Genomic DNA, 15961 nt, shown 5'->3' on the forward strand with positions numbered 1-15961 from the left:
AAAAGCACTATTCCAAAACAATAGACATAATGTGCACCAAAAAGTATGAAAATAATTGTGTATTTTTAAACAATCTAATTAATTAATCTAATTCTAGTTACGATTTTTGTTATTTTTGGAATCCGTGTCCTCCCGCCGCGGCCCCGCTCTCGCGTCTCGACTCCTCACGCACGCGCGTGAGACTCAAGCACATCTCACCTATAACTATGTACTCGTATGTAGTGACAAACATACCCTGCCTGACGGAATTATCCAAATCGGTTCATCCAGTCGAAAGTTCTGAGATAAAAAACATACTGACGAATTGAGAAACTCCTCCTTTTTTGAAGTCGGTTAAAAAAATAAATTTCCGCCCGCTAAACATACAAGGAAAAGTCTTATTTTTGAGGAAATGTATGAATTTTTATATGCATAAGTATTCGGTACTTCGATATTCTAAAGGTATTCAAATAACCGACTTTAGAATAGGAAATGTGAATGATATTGGTTCTATTCGAGATGTTGGATGTGTTGTGGAAAATTTTATTTGACTCACACGAATGATGTATGAATGAACATTTTATTTAACAGTTTAACATAACATTATGGTTATCATTTGCGATTGCTTTTACGGTTATTTACATGGTTTTGTATCTTTAAAGTTTTTGTGGGGTTTATATTTTAATTTGTTGCGTGTCATGCGAAGGAATTCTTGATTTTCAGACGCAATATTCCGATATCCTAGCATTCTAGTACTGTATATATAATCTTCTAGTAAATAAATAAATATTCCAGTTCCCGGATCCTTTGCACAGGATGCCGGCTAAATTATGGGTACCACAACAGCGGCTATTGCTGCCGTGAAGCAGTAATGTGTTAACATTATTGTGTTTCGGTCTGAAGGGCGCCGTCAAATCTGTTACGTATTTACATAATTTTTTTTTGGGTAATAAAACATTTGATGTGGCAATATTAACATGTTAATTTGTAAGTTTAACAGTTTTGTTGTTGTTTGAAGTTTTTGTAAACAATATCCAATCCAATCCTATCTGTAGGATGCCTTATGTACATTGATAAAGTACTCGTTATCTAGTGGTTGTACGATAGCTCACATTGTTCTTGCAACGAATGGAAAATTTCAATGTGTTAAAAAGAATATGGCATTAGTATATAACTTAACTTCCAGACATAAAATAGACAGAACAAAACGACACATAACATGTACTGTAATTAAATGTAAATAAAATTTTCCGTTTATTATTCTGTTTTTTTTTCCTTAGTAAATATCACGTAAAACTAACTTCACCTTTGTTTTAAAGTAGAGTAGAATGCCCAATACATGGCAGTATAATAGAACGCACAGATCTTACACAGTGATGCACAGATAATAAATGTCAAATGTCACCTCAAAGTGACAGTGATACTGACATCTGACATATGATAGGCATTCCTATTATGCCCAGTAAAACGGACTGCACATACACACAGATTGCATTCTGCTAGCCTTTTGTTGACGTCTCTAAAATCTATTTGTCCGTTCAGCTATTTTGGTTCTGAGATTTGCATTTCTATTTGAAGTGAGATTGGCATTATTTTATTATCATGTCATATCTTTTAGCACAGATTCTCTAATTTCAATGATTAATTGATTGAAGTCATGCCTTAGGATTTGAAGCAATTATTTGTTAAAACAAATGGCTAATAAACTTCATTCATTTAAAATGTTTTTAAACGTGTAGCTGACAGGTATTTTAAATTGGAATACCCATTATTGATTTTTTCCCCGTTATCGGGTAATTTGTAAGGTCAAAGTACCGACGGCTACAATTGTTGGATTTCAGTTACGTTCTTTAACATTAAGTAAACAAGATATGCTATTAAAACTTACCAACTCCTAATTTAATTCTTCATTTCTTTATTTATTAGTTTTTATATGCTTCTTTCTTAATGTATAAAAATAATTATTCAATTTAATTATTTCAGTTATATCTGAAAGAATTGCCACCACAATTAAGAGCGAAGATGCATTAATCAAAATGAAAAGCAATCAATAAAATAAAACCTTTAAGCACTTTGAGACTACGCCTGCGGTATCTAATTGGAGTGCAGCGGAGATGAAACCTTAATGTAAGTGTGTGCTGTTAGGAAGAGTTTAAGTCTTAAGAAACCTTTTAAATGATTTGAAAGATGACACTTACTTTATAGACAGTTGCACAACATTATGGAATAAATAATGATTGTAAACAGAAAATTCAACCTGTTCGCCTGGATCACTCACTTATAATCAAAATAATGTTTTAAAAAAAAAATATTATCATTTAACATAATGTCAGCCTATAAGTCATATTGCTGCTGTACGTAGGCATTGTCAGGGTTCGCTACAAACACTGTGTCACACTCTGGTGTCACAGTTTCTACTCTCTCCCCTTTGAGAAGCCCGTTTGTGAAGTAGGTAATGACTCGGCTTTTTGAGTCAAGGGTAACAAGTCTTAATCCTGATATTTCAAGATTCAAGATTTTTTTGTATTAATCATTTTTATCTTTTTATTATTTTGAATATAGAATCGAACAAGGGAGAATGGTATGAAAGCAAATATGGCAATACAGTTCTGAAAAGTCTGGGTGTAGTGGCAAAAAGCAAGGTTGGAAAGGACAGCTCATCTGATTGGTCACACATTATTATTGAGCTGTCAGGAAGACTATATTATTCAGGATACTCGTATATACCTTTACTAAACCGTCACATGAAATTTTTTTCAACTCCATGTTGTTATGACTATTTCGATTGTTCATGCCATTTCAATTATTATAATTTCCGCGCAATTAATATGGGAAATTGTTTATTTTTATTTTTTGAATAAAAAAAAGTCCGCTGAGTTTGTGGCGCCCGTTCTTCTCAGGGCTGAGGCATACTTTATATGACCAGGAATGGGTAGTTTTTGACTTTCGATAAGTGAAGTCACATCAAGGGAGTTAACTAAAATAATAATAAAAATGTAACTTTTACACAAAAATAATGTAAAAAATAGTTACAATTGCACACGTTTTAATCCTCTAAAAAGTAATTTATTGAATGAGGCGTTATTTTGCGGAAATCCATAATTATATAAATGTTTTGAGTTTCCTTGAATGTTAATTCCGCCAGTATTTGTCTTCAACCAATTAGACACGTGTCTTGCCTCTACACGAGGCATACTCAGGAGATGTTGACTCGCCAAACTCTGGCACGAGACTCAAAGACGTGTCGAATAATTATTTGAAGACACTAAATTAACACTAAAAAAACTCATAACATTTATATCCTTTAAAAAGTGTTTTATTTAAATGTTAATTTAATTAGAGAAAAAAATTATACTATAATATGTAGCATATGTAAAAATATGTGTGAATTGCCCCTTAGTTATAACAGCATCAAACTAAAATCACACTTGCGCCAAACTATCGCGTGATGGAAGAGCTAATATCCTGTTAATGTTTGGCCAACATTAATCTTAACCCGTTCTACTTCTGGGATTGCACGCTGATGAGATTGGGTCCTCACAATCAGACCCTAATGGATTGAACCGAATGTTGCGATTTATTACGTCGACTCACGTTGAAAGGCTCAATAAACATTTGGACTCAGATTTTCATTCGTCGCTGAAGTTGATTTAAGGAGTGCTTTGAATAAACAGCATTGCTTTGGTCTATTTCTTTAGGACGGCAGGCGGTCTCATTTATATGGGAGATTTGTTATTTCAACATAATCATAACAATATCATCTTCGTAATAATATTGTTTTAATATTATTTTATGCCTGCTTTATAGAAATATGATCAAAATATAACCTATCCAGTAACAACAGTTATGTCAAAGCGACATTTTTGCTTACGTGCTATAAATATATATTGTGTCAGAGAATTAGAATTTTTTTTTTTTTTTTTTTTTTTTAATTTATTTAGTGGCACGGGATGCAAGTCCATAGGCCAAACTTATTACTAAGATAACAAAGTTAAATTTTTCCTATAGTATTAACAATAAATTTGTACAATGGCTTGTATAACGATAAATTACACAAAATGTCTTGTAAAGTGGAAGGTCTCGTTTGCATTTTCTTTTTATCATCCAATGTTATATTTTGAATGTCTGCTGCTAAAATTAAACGATGAAAGTTATACTGTTGACAATTCATGACCATATGTTCTAAATCAGCTGTGTTATCTGTTGTACAGTGTTTACATTTACTCTCTGATTCTGGTATTATCTTCAGTTTTGCTAGGTGTGCCGGGGTTCTACAATGACCAAATCTCAATCGGTTTATAGTGGTAATAAAATTTCTATTATTGACATCCTTGTGTTTGTGATACCATGGTAAAAGCGGCGGGGTCTCTTGTATTTTAGTGTACCATTTTCCTTTTTCTCTGCTAATAAGTGTCCAATAACTGTGCCACAACTCTCTCAACTTTGTTTGTAATGTTTCATGGTAGTCTGTATAAGGAACTTTTAATACTTTGCTGTGATCTTCATCGAATTCACCTCGGGTTGCTTTATCCACCACTTCATTACCAGAAATACCACTGTGGGAAGGTACCCACTTAAATGTAACAGATTTGCCACTATTCTTTAACTCTAATATAATTTTAGTAATATCAAATAAAATATAATTACAACATTGCTTACTTGACATATTGTCCAGAGCTGTAATACAGCTTAAGCTATCAGAAACAATTAAAAAGTTTCTACTATTTACATCCTTTATGTACAATAAAGCTTTATAAATTGCATAGCACTCAGCCGTAAATATGCTGCATGTGGGATCAATCTTATAACATTTTGTTTTATTTATTTGAGAGTCATAATAAGCTGAGGTGACATTTCCTGCAACCTTTGAACCATCTGTATATAATTTGTAAAAAAGTTGTTGTCTATTTACAAAGCTTAAGAATTCTGACTGATTTCTAACTATTTCAGTGTCTATTTCAAAAAGATCATTACTCATACATCTAAAATCAATATTATACAAAGGTTTCATGTTACATGAATATACATTTATACATAAAGATTTTAAATTTAATATTAAGTTCATTATGTCTGGGATATGATCAGATATCAATTGAGTAGCATTAATGGAAAGATTAGACAGCAAACTCTGAGGAAAATCCTCTTTGGGTAGAATTCTATCTAAAACAAATTTATTGTTATTAGCTAATAACTTAAGGCCAAACTTATTGGCAATTTGTAACCTTCTCAATTTTAGAGGAAAAATGCCAGATTCTGCCTCCATTGCATTTATTGGAGTGGAGCACATAGCTCCTGTTATAATCCTGAGAGCCTTATTCTGGATAGAATCTAACTTCCTGAGGTAAGTAATATTCGTATTCATGTATGCTAAGGTACTGTAGTCAAAGTGGCTTCTAACAATGCTTTTGTACAGCATGGACAATATTTTAGGGTCAGAACCCCAGTGTACACCTGCCAAAGAACGCATAATGTTAAGCCCTTTAGAAGATTTTTTAATGATATTATTAATATGAGACTCAAACTTCAGTTTGGTATCCAACCATATTCCCAAAAACTTCTTTTCATTCAACCAAACCAATGGATTGCCATTAAAATATATTAGAGGAGTATCTTGTATATTACCCATTTTTTTACTGAAAACCATTGCACCACTTTTATTTACATTAATATCTAGTTTTAAGTCACTATAAAATCTATGGATTTGGTCAAGTGAATTATTCAAGCATTGTACCGCACTATTTACATTCTTACTAACACTATACACAACTATGTCATCAGCAAACAAGAGACACTTAGCAGATGAGTTTGTTAAATATCTGTTAATTTGAGATGTATACAAGTTGTACAATAAGGGTGAGATAGTAGATCCCTGCATTATTCCTTTATAAATAAGCCTAGGTCCATGTAAAACATTATTGAATTTAATGAACATTGTACGCTCATACAGAAATCTGAATAACCATTTACAAACTTTGCCAGGTATTCCAATGGCTGTGAGAATCTCAATTAACACTAAAGGGTTAACATTATCAAATGCTCCATTAACATCAAGAAAGGCGCAAACTGTATGGGAATGGTTATGAAATGAGTTTTTGATGTCTGAAATTAAGGATGTAAAGCTTTCTGTGGCACTTCTACCTCTACGAAAACCAAACTGCTCTTTAGGTATGATATTATTTCTTTCACTATAATGTTCTAGTCTAAACTTTAACATGCATTCAAATAATTTTCCTATACATGACGATAATGAAATGGGCCTGTATGAGTTGCAATCATTTGCTGGTTTATCAGGTTTAATTATAGGGATAACACACTGTGTTTTCCATGAATCGGGGATAATTTCTGACAGCCATAAGTGGTTATATATTTTTAATAAGATAGTTAAAGCGTTAGGGTGAAGGTTCTTTATTAATTTGTATGTTATGCCATCAAGACCTAGTGTGGTGTCTTTCCTAGATTTGAGAGCAGTTTTAAACTCTTTCATAGTATAGGGTTCAGTAAGAAAGTAGCTATGAAGGTTACCAGTTGATTGAAACAGTTGATTGAACTTTTCTGTGTTTATATCTTTTTCAGGTGGAGAGATAGGTGCTAGCTTATCTAAAAAAGAAGGTATCCACTCATCATTTATTGGAGCTTTTCTGTGTGAGATTCTTTTAAACCTCCGAATGTAATTCCAAATCTTGCTAACTGGTGTATACCTATTAAATGAGTCACATAATGAAGTCCAGCCTGCCTTCTTTTTCTCGGATATTAACCTTTTTTTTTGTGCATCAGCTTTTTTGTATTCAATATAATTATCTATTGTTGGAAAATGTCTATAAAAGGCTAATGCATTTTTACTTTTAAATACTGCCTCAGAACACTCATTATCCCACCATGGAACCGGTTTTCTAATTTTATAAGATTTTGTATTATTTGGTTTTTTAAGTTGAGGAATACAGTCTTGTTTAATATTGTTTAAAATGTCATAAAATTTATTGTAAAGATAAATTGAATCTTGTGATTCTAAGTTTATTTTATTGAATGCTTTTTCACTTAAAGTGTGATATTTGCACCAATCTGCCTTACTATATATAAAGTGTTCAGTGGGACTACCAATTTCATATTTTTCAATTGATGTTTGAATATCTGTTATTGTAGGATAATGGTAGCTACCCATTGGGTCATTATGTACTTTCCATTCACATAAAGGGGCTATATCAGGACTTACACATGTTATATCTATTGCAGATGGATTATGACTTATGGTACCTACTGTGGTTGGAGAACCTGTGTTAAGAATACAAAGATTGGACTCATCTAATAAATTGAAAATATCATTTCCCCTGGAGTTTGAAGAATTACAACCAAAGGCAACATGATGTCCATTAAGATCACCTGATAACATTAAGGGTTTGGGCAAGTTATCTATAATTTGCTTTAATTTCTTGCATTTAAAACGACCCCCTCTTGGAGGACTATATGCACATAGCATGGATATTTGGCCAATGTTGAGTTTTAAAATAATTGCAACTGTTTGTAAATGGTCATAGTATGGTGTTTGAATAACTTTATATTTATATGAACTCTTTATCAAAATAGCTACACCTCCATGACCATTAGGTCCGTTTTGAAGTATTATATTATAGTCTGGTATATTAAAGCAACTGTTTTCTTTCAACCATGTTTCATTTAACATACAAATGTCTATATCCTGTTCAAAAAGGAATTGTAGTAATAAAGGTTTTTTGTTTTTAACACTTTGAATATTAAACTGTGCTACTGTAATGTAATTCTTTATATTTTGATTATTTTTATTAGAGCTATGATCCATATTATAATAAATTTTTCAAGAAAATATCTTTTATTCTTTTTGTTGTAAGAGCTTCATTACTAGGTGAGTTGGCTAAAGAAACTAATGATTTCACAATGGCATTGAGAATAATTTCATTGTTTGCTATTTTTTCTAATTCTGTTTTATTATTTACTGCTATAGTGTCTCTTTTATTTGATGAGTTAGTATTTACAATAGACTTAGGGTTATTTACATTTATTTCAATGGATTTAGATTTAAGTGCTGGAAAATTCTTATCATCTAAAGTATTGCTACTTATAATAGATGCAAATGTACGGTTCTGGTTTAATATAAGTGTACGTTTTTCTTCTAATTTCTTTAATTTTATTGGACAGTCCCTTGAAATTGCTAGGTGAGCCCCTCCGCAGTTGATGCAACACATGGTATCCATTGTGCATTCTTTGTATAAATGACTGCCCGCACAAGAGGAGCACATTTGTGTGCGTCGGCACACTTTGGCTGAGTGATTAAACTTAAAACACTTGAAGCATTGAATTATTGGTGGAATATATGTAAAAACTTGGTATCGAAATAGATTTAAAAATACATATTTTGGCAAAGTTGTTGAGGAAAAAGTTATAGCTATTGTGGTCATTGGTGTTAACTTTTTATTCTCATCTTTCTTCATGAATCTTTTAACTGATATTATGTCTGCATCTGAAGTGATATTTTGATATATGTATTCATTGGACATATCAGTTGGCACAAATTTGATTAAACCCACCTTCTCAACCAGGTGGGCAGGTATGAAGGCTCTATATTTATATTTTGTTAGAAAACTGTCGTATTTTAAAAAGCTGTTTGCTGCAGCAGCTTTTTGAAAAGTTACAGCAATTTTATGTGAATTTATTCGGAATACGCTCGTTATGCCTTTCACATTTTCTGTAAAGAGTTGGGTAAGTTTTATAGGGTTTTTATTACCCAACTTTTCATCGTCCGTTGATGTAACATACACGGTATAGTCACTGTATGTGACATTTTCTAGAAATAATCTAGTATAATTTCTTTTAAAGTAAATTTTATACTTATCGTTATTTCTCTCATCTCTCTCCGAAATCCGCGCGTATTTTCTTTTTTTGTCCGAAGACTCCCCATCGCCATCTCCATCACTTTGAGACCCCATTCGTAGATTGGGATAATTAATTTACCAAGAAATATGAATTTTATTTATTAAGAAATTTTAAAATGACCGCCTTGTTTGACTTCCCGCCAAAAAGTCCCAGAGAATTAGAATATTAGAGCAATGTTGCCTGTATGACATTTATTTAAAATCTATTAATTTAGCCTAATGTCAAACGTCAACATCGCGCGAACGTTGTCAAATACATTTTGAATCTGTCACTGTTATATCCGTTAGTGTTGCCCGTGCGTACGTCAGTGTCTGTGACATGATTGAAGTCAGTTATTATTGTCCATCAGTAGACCGCTCATTTAAAAGTCGCACTCGCGTCTCGCAGCAGCCTAGCGAAACTCTCTAAGAAAAAAGCGATTCACTTGATTGTATGAAACGTGCAGTCATTGACAGATGACGGCTATAATCATGTAAAAAAAGGAGATGTTGATGTTGAAGGAGAGTTTGAAAGCGAATCTCCGGTTTTTCATCCGTCATCATCTGTCAATGACTTCACGTTGCATACAATGGAGTGAATCGCTTTTTTCTTAGAGTTCCGCCAAGCGACAGTCGACTTCAAACTAGCGCCCGTGCCGGTCGTGCGCACTGATCGACTTAAAACATCATGACGGATATCAACGTGACGCCCGATCTTAGTTCTTAATCCACAAGAACATACAATATTTATATTTATTAGTACTTACATAATATCTTTTTATTCTAAAACAGCAACCGTCCAAATAAAAAACGGCCAGGAATAAATCAAAACCCACATTATGGATAATAATAAAGCCTTCATTTTAAAATCAGGTAGGGCTATTGAAAAATTATGAAATTTGGATTGGGATTCAATTGAACGGACACTCAATATAAGTTAAATCCCTGAGTTACAGTTATTTCGCTTGTTGGTGGTTTTCTGGTCTCTAAAACTGCATTTACCGGATGTTTGGCAAGTATTCAATAGTTTCAGCGTTATTCACCCTGTTCGCTTGTTTGTTTAATGATATACTGGGTGTAACCAGACAAACTCCGAATACGGACGGGTTCCATAGAGCTCCCTATAACTTTACCATAACTTGTAAAATGTTTATACTGTTGTCAGCTGTTGAGGCGAAATACATTTCTGCTTTTTGGATTTGGAAATTTTCAGTGCCAATAGGTATAACTGTCGTGTCGTTTTTCTTTTAGTGATAGAAGTAAAATCATGAGTGTAATCCTAGAACGAAAACCAAACGCAAAGCCGAAGTGCCTTTGCCTGATGAAGCTGGGCGTCACAAATAATAATAATAATAAGCCATTTATTCCATAACCCATAATATACAAACAAATGTTAGTAATTTAAAGTTCTTAAAATCTAGTGTTAATTTTATTTAGAGTGACCAGTTTAATTATTTATTCTATATAACTTTGGTTATGGACCCCATTTTGGGTATAGGCCTCCCCCAACTTTTCCCATTTTTCCCTATCCTTGGCCTGATCGATTAAGTTTCTCCCCACCGACTGCACGATGTCATCTGCCCATCTCTGCTTTGGTCTACCAGTGCATCTTTTACCTGGTGGTCCTTTCCATTTGGTGGTCTCTATTGTCCACCTTCTGTCTGTGAAGCGTGCAATGTGGCCAGCCCATTGCAATTTCAATATTAGCGCGTGTCTCAGTGCATCGGTAAGCTTGGTTTTCTTTCTAATGTCCTCACTACGTACTTTTTGTAGTTTTCTGATCCGCAATATGCTTCTCTCCATTGCTTCTTGTGTCTTTTCTATTTTTTGTTCTATTTCTTTTGTGAATGCCCAGGTTTGACAGCCATATAGCAGGCATGGCATAATACAACTGTCCATCACAATTTTTTTCATATGCAGGCTATAGTTGCCTTTTAATATTTCTTTAAGAGACCAGAATTTTTTCCACGCTAATGTTATTTTCCTCTTTACTTTTTCTAAGTTGCTGTTTGTATTGAATGAGACTTGTTTCCCCAAATAGATGTAACTGTCAACATATTCTATTGTGTGTCCGTTTACTTGTATTGGCCTTCTGAAATGGTTAGTCATTAATTTTGTCTTGTTTGTGTTCATTGCAAGACCAACTTTTTTACTTACTTGGTCGAGTGTCGTTACCATTTCCTTTAAGTCTTTAGGTGATTCAGTCAGTATCGCAATGTCATCTGCAAATCGCAGATGATTGAGGTATTTACCATTTAACAGAATTCCTTTGCGTGTCCAATATATTTTACTGAAAATGTCTTGAAGAACCGCTATAAAAAGCTTAGGTGACAATGGGTCCCCTTGTCTTACACCTCGTTCGATTTTGAAGGGTTCTCCGCTGGTCTCCAGTCTAACTTTGCTTGTACTATTTTCATACACGTTTTTTATAATGTTGATATATTTCTGGTCGATATTTAAAGAGTAAAGCGCGTTCCAGATGGAGATGTGACTGATGCTATCGAATGCTTTTCTAAAATTTATAAACGCCACATAGAGTGGTCTGTTAAATTCTCTGTGTTTTTCTATTACTTGTTCAATTGTCTGTATGTGATCAATAGTGCTGAAACCTGAGCGGAAGCCTGCTTGCTCTGTAGGTTGTGCGTTGTCAATTTCCTTAGTTATTCGTTTCAGTATTATTGAAGCAAAGAGTTTATATGTGCTTGATAGAAGACTAATTGGCCTATAGTTGTCAATATCTTGCGGATTGCCTTTTTTAAAAATAAGAGTTATGTCTGACGAACACCAACCTTTGGGAACAGTCTCTGTGTTTAGGATCATATTAAATAATTTAGTAAGGTGTTGTAGTAGGACTGGTGCTCCCGTTTTTATAGCTTCATTGCTGATACCATCTGGGCCAGGGCTCTTTTCCTTTTTTTAATTGTATTATGTGTGTATGCACTTCCTTTTCATCGAATAATTCCACAGTGTTAGATTTTATTTCACAGTAAGTTCGGTTTTTAGTGTAATCGTTCACAATTTCATTTTTCATGTACAGATTTTTATAGAAGTTTGTTGCATGTTCAATCACGTTTTTCCTTGTTTTTGTTTACTCTGATATATGGTTAAGGTTATGTACCCATTTTTTGTGTGTGGTTAATTCCTTGTATGCTCTTTTTGTACTTCTGAATTTTTCTAAATTTTTAGTTATTATGTTGTATCTGTAGTTGGCGTAATCTTTTTTTATTGATTTATTTGTAGTTTTGTACAATCTACTTAGTTCTTTTTTCATATCAGTGTTCTTGTTTTTGGTTTTTATTAGTTCTGTTCGTCTGTTGATTAGTGTTTCTGGTGTGTTTTTAGGCTTTTAAGTATGATGCTTTCTAGTTGGTTGTAGTAAATCTGTACGTCGGCCGCTTTGCTCAGATTGTTTGAAGTTCCTAAAAGTTCTGTAAGATTATTCAAATACTTGTCGATTTCTTCGCTTGTTTTGGGTGTACTTGTAGTGTTTTTGAAGGTTTTCCTAGACATTTTCGGTAGTTTTGTAGTAAGAGTGGCTCTTACTAGCCTGTGGTCGGAGGAAAATTTCAAGTTATAACTTTAACATTCGTTACCATTTGTGGAATATTAGTCAATATAAAATCGATTTCATTTAAAGTTTTTCTATCTGGAGATATCCAAGTCCATTTTCTATTTCTTTTCTTTTTAAAGAAAGTATTTACTATCGCCAATTTGTATTCAGTGGCATATTCTATTAGCCGCTCGCCTTTTTTGTTTCTTTCACCGTGACTAAATCGACCTAAGATTTGGTTGTTATCAGATTTTTGTTGTCGGCCAATTTTTGCGTTAAAGTCTCCGATTACCAGAACTTTGCCATCTATTTGGGAGTGAGCTTGATATAGATCTTCGTAAAATTGACTAATCTCGACCTCATTTGCTTTCTCTGTTGGCGCATAAGCCTGTATCAGAGAGATTGGAAAGATATCAAATTCCAGTTGTAAGAGTGCTACTCTTTCAGAGATTCCCATGAATTTAGTTATTTTGTTTTTGTGCTCCTTTTTAACGAGGAATCCTACTCCATGTGTACCTTTTGTTTTCCCTATATAACATAACACATAGTCCTGGTATTCTTCTATGCTTAGGCCTGCTCGTCTGACTTCTGATAGGCCTATTATGTCAAAGTTGATATTTTTGAGAGCAAGAGTTAATTCAATATATCTTTCTAACGATACTAAAGATTTTTACATTAAAAGTGCAAATTCTTAGTGTACTTTGATTTGTTCTTTTTTTGTTGTTGTATTTGGTTGGAGGGTGGTGGTCATCTTCCCCCACGGTGACCAGCCGGATTGGGGTGCTGATTCCTTTTTTGGTAGTCTGTTTGCTAGGTATTATGTTCTTATTCCGGATGCCAATGCCGTTTAGTTTTTTGATTCTGAACAAGACAAAGATTGTGATCGAGTTACGGAATCGAAAATGTTGTTCGTGTTTGTTTTCTTAATAGCGGGTCTGTTGGTGGTCGTTTTTTCGTCACGGGTGTCACAAATAGAGCACGGTAATATTTCAAGTCGTCCCACATTCTAGCGCTTTACAAAGTGCAGGTCCAGCCACACATGGAGTATTGCTGTCATCTTTGGTCTGGCGCAGCCCAGTACCAGTTCAAACGACATACCACAAATTAGGATATAATCCCCACCATATGGATGTGTGTTCCTCCACAGGGCGGTTTTCAAGGAACTTTCTACCATGTACAACAAAGCTGTGGAATGAGCTTCCTAGTGCGGTGTTTCCGGGACGACACGATATGGGTACCATAAAAAAAGCGTGTACACCTTTCTCAAAGGTCGGCAACAATCCTGTGATTCCTATGGAGTTGCAAGAGAATGTGGGGGCGGTGACCACTTAATACCAGATGACCCGCATGCTCGTGTTTCTCCTCTTCCGTAAAAACCCTTAAATACAAAAATATGATAACATATTATTAAACGTAAAGACTCATTTAAAGTTAAAAACAGATTTTGCTTCAGCATTTAAGGGCTTTTGTATGCAAAAGTGTTAACACGCGCCGAGAGTATGAACGTGATGCCGCATACAATAAGGATATTACAACTGTTATGTTTTGTTTCTTTTGAAATAACATACAATATTTTACCTGAAATGGGTGACAATAGTTGGTAGTAATAGTTTAAATACTAATTTAAAATATAAATGGTTGTTAGAATCATGTAGTTTCTATTAAATATATTAGTAGGTTTAGCCTGAAAACGAAATGATTGCTTGAAAAGTTACAGCGAGTAGAAATCGCCTTAACTTTTGTGAGATTTTTCTCTCCAACAACTAATGTATTTTTATTGCAAAAAACAACTGGGCCTGAAACTTAAAATAAACTTACGGACACATAAACTGCATCAAAGTACAAGAAGGTAATTTTAGAAGATGACAAGAACTTCTAATAAGCAATCTTTGTTATGAAAATAAGGGACGAGACGTGCAGAACGTTCGGCTGATGATAATTGATACGGCCTGACCATAACAATGCAGCGCCGCTCTGGATTCTTGCTCGAAAATTCTGAGCGGCACTACATCTGCGCTCGACACCTTGAGATATTAGATATTAAGTCTCATTTGCCCAGTAATTTCACTAGCTATTGTGCCCTTCACACCGTAACACAATAATGTTTACACATTACTATTTCACGGCAGAAATAGGCGCCGTTGTGGTACCCATAATCTAGCCGGCATCCTGTGCAAAGGAGTAAATTAGGTTTGTTCACTGGAAGGGACCATTAAATTTTGAAATAAATACTTCTTAAGCTGCGTTGTGTGATGTTTAGTATGCGAAAAACTTATGGATCCGTGTCATAGTCGTACAAAACTGAGCAGTGAGCTTGCACCAGCCTGGCGACTATAACGTATAGTATAACCCCCTTATTCATAATGGTCCGCTAACTTTAAACAGCTGCTAAGAAGTGTTTTTTCATTCTGACTTAGGTCAATAGAAGAAGACAGAGTGAGAATTAGCAATGCTTTAAGTTAGCAGACTATTATGAATAAGGGGGTAAGAGTATAACGGCTAGTGTATATATTATATACCCAATAATAAGTACAATGTATATAATATGCACATGTGTTTGCAGAGTGTTTGACCGTTTGGATATGTAAATTATTGTGCTTTTAATAAATCTTATTATACGATAACAAATACTTATTTCAATATAATGAAATAATGATAGAACTAGGGACACGCCTCAGCGTCGCGCGGACAATAGAACTTGTAGCATAATGAATATTAACTAATAATAATGGCATTTTATAAAATAAAATTATTTCTAAATGTAAACCTAACAACTAAGACATCTTCTCAATTAGCAACACAATCTTCCAACAATAAGATAATACTCAAAATGAAACTATTTACAAATAATAAATAATATTTGTACTCTTTGTTATTTTACTTTATTGCATTAAGATAATAGTAACAATCTTTAAAAGAAAACAAATACCCATCATTATTTGGAGTCATCTATCACCTTTTTTTTATTCATTATATAAAATTATAACAATCAGTAAATTTAACCATTACTTGATCAAAAACAATTCTAATGGAATCAGTTTCCGGAACGATACGACATGACAAGGTACCACCTTACCTACCTTCAAAAAAAGCGCGTACACCTTCCTTTAAGGCCAGCAACGCTCCTGTGTTTCCTCTGGTGTTGCAAGAGAATGTGGGCGGCGTTGATCACCTAACACCAGGTAACACGTGCGGTCGTTTGTCCGCCTTTTGCATAAAAAAATGAGATAATAAAGGTGTTTTTTATGATTATCTCCTTAAATTTTTCAAAAATATTGTTTTTAGATCCTGATCTGTGATGCAGTTTATGTGTCCGTCAATGTATTTGAAGTCACAGATAAAATTGAAAATATATATATTCAGGCCAAAAATGAACCTTAAAGTCAGAGTTTTCCATTTACCACCTCAAATTGAGTGAATAAATAATATTGTTAAAAAAAGGTTATATTCAATATACTAATATTGTTGAAATGCCAGCACTAAATATAGAATTTGGCATTTCCGGTTGGCATATTATGCATGTTATTGTGACATATAAAGATCATTTTAT

General features: G+C 33.8%; 1 protein-coding gene and 1 long non-coding RNA gene across 3 annotated transcripts in view; both read left to right on the forward strand.

The window, feature by feature from the left end:
- The window catches only part of LOC126964970 (centaurin-gamma-1A), a 241009-nt gene that overhangs the window by 88453 nt on the left and 136595 nt on the right, over positions 1 to 15961 (forward strand). The gene's annotated exons all lie outside the window — the stretch shown is intronic.
- LOC126965149 (uncharacterized) lies at positions 4124 to 7639 on the forward strand. Of its 2 annotated transcripts, XR_007729465.1 has the most exons (5): positions 4124 to 4283; positions 5216 to 5320; positions 5959 to 6144; positions 6553 to 6588; positions 7210 to 7639. It is a non-coding gene; the product is annotated as an uncharacterized LOC126965149 (long non-coding RNA). The 2 variants fall into 2 exon arrangements; XR_007729466.1 differs by lacking the exon at positions 6553 to 6588 and having other exon boundaries at positions 4125 to 4283.

The sequence above is a fragment of the Leptidea sinapis genome, chromosome 6 (assembly GCF_905404315.1).
Source record: "Leptidea sinapis chromosome 6, ilLepSina1.1, whole genome shotgun sequence".
NCBI classification, from domain to species: domain Eukaryota; kingdom Metazoa; phylum Arthropoda; class Insecta; order Lepidoptera; family Pieridae; genus Leptidea; species Leptidea sinapis.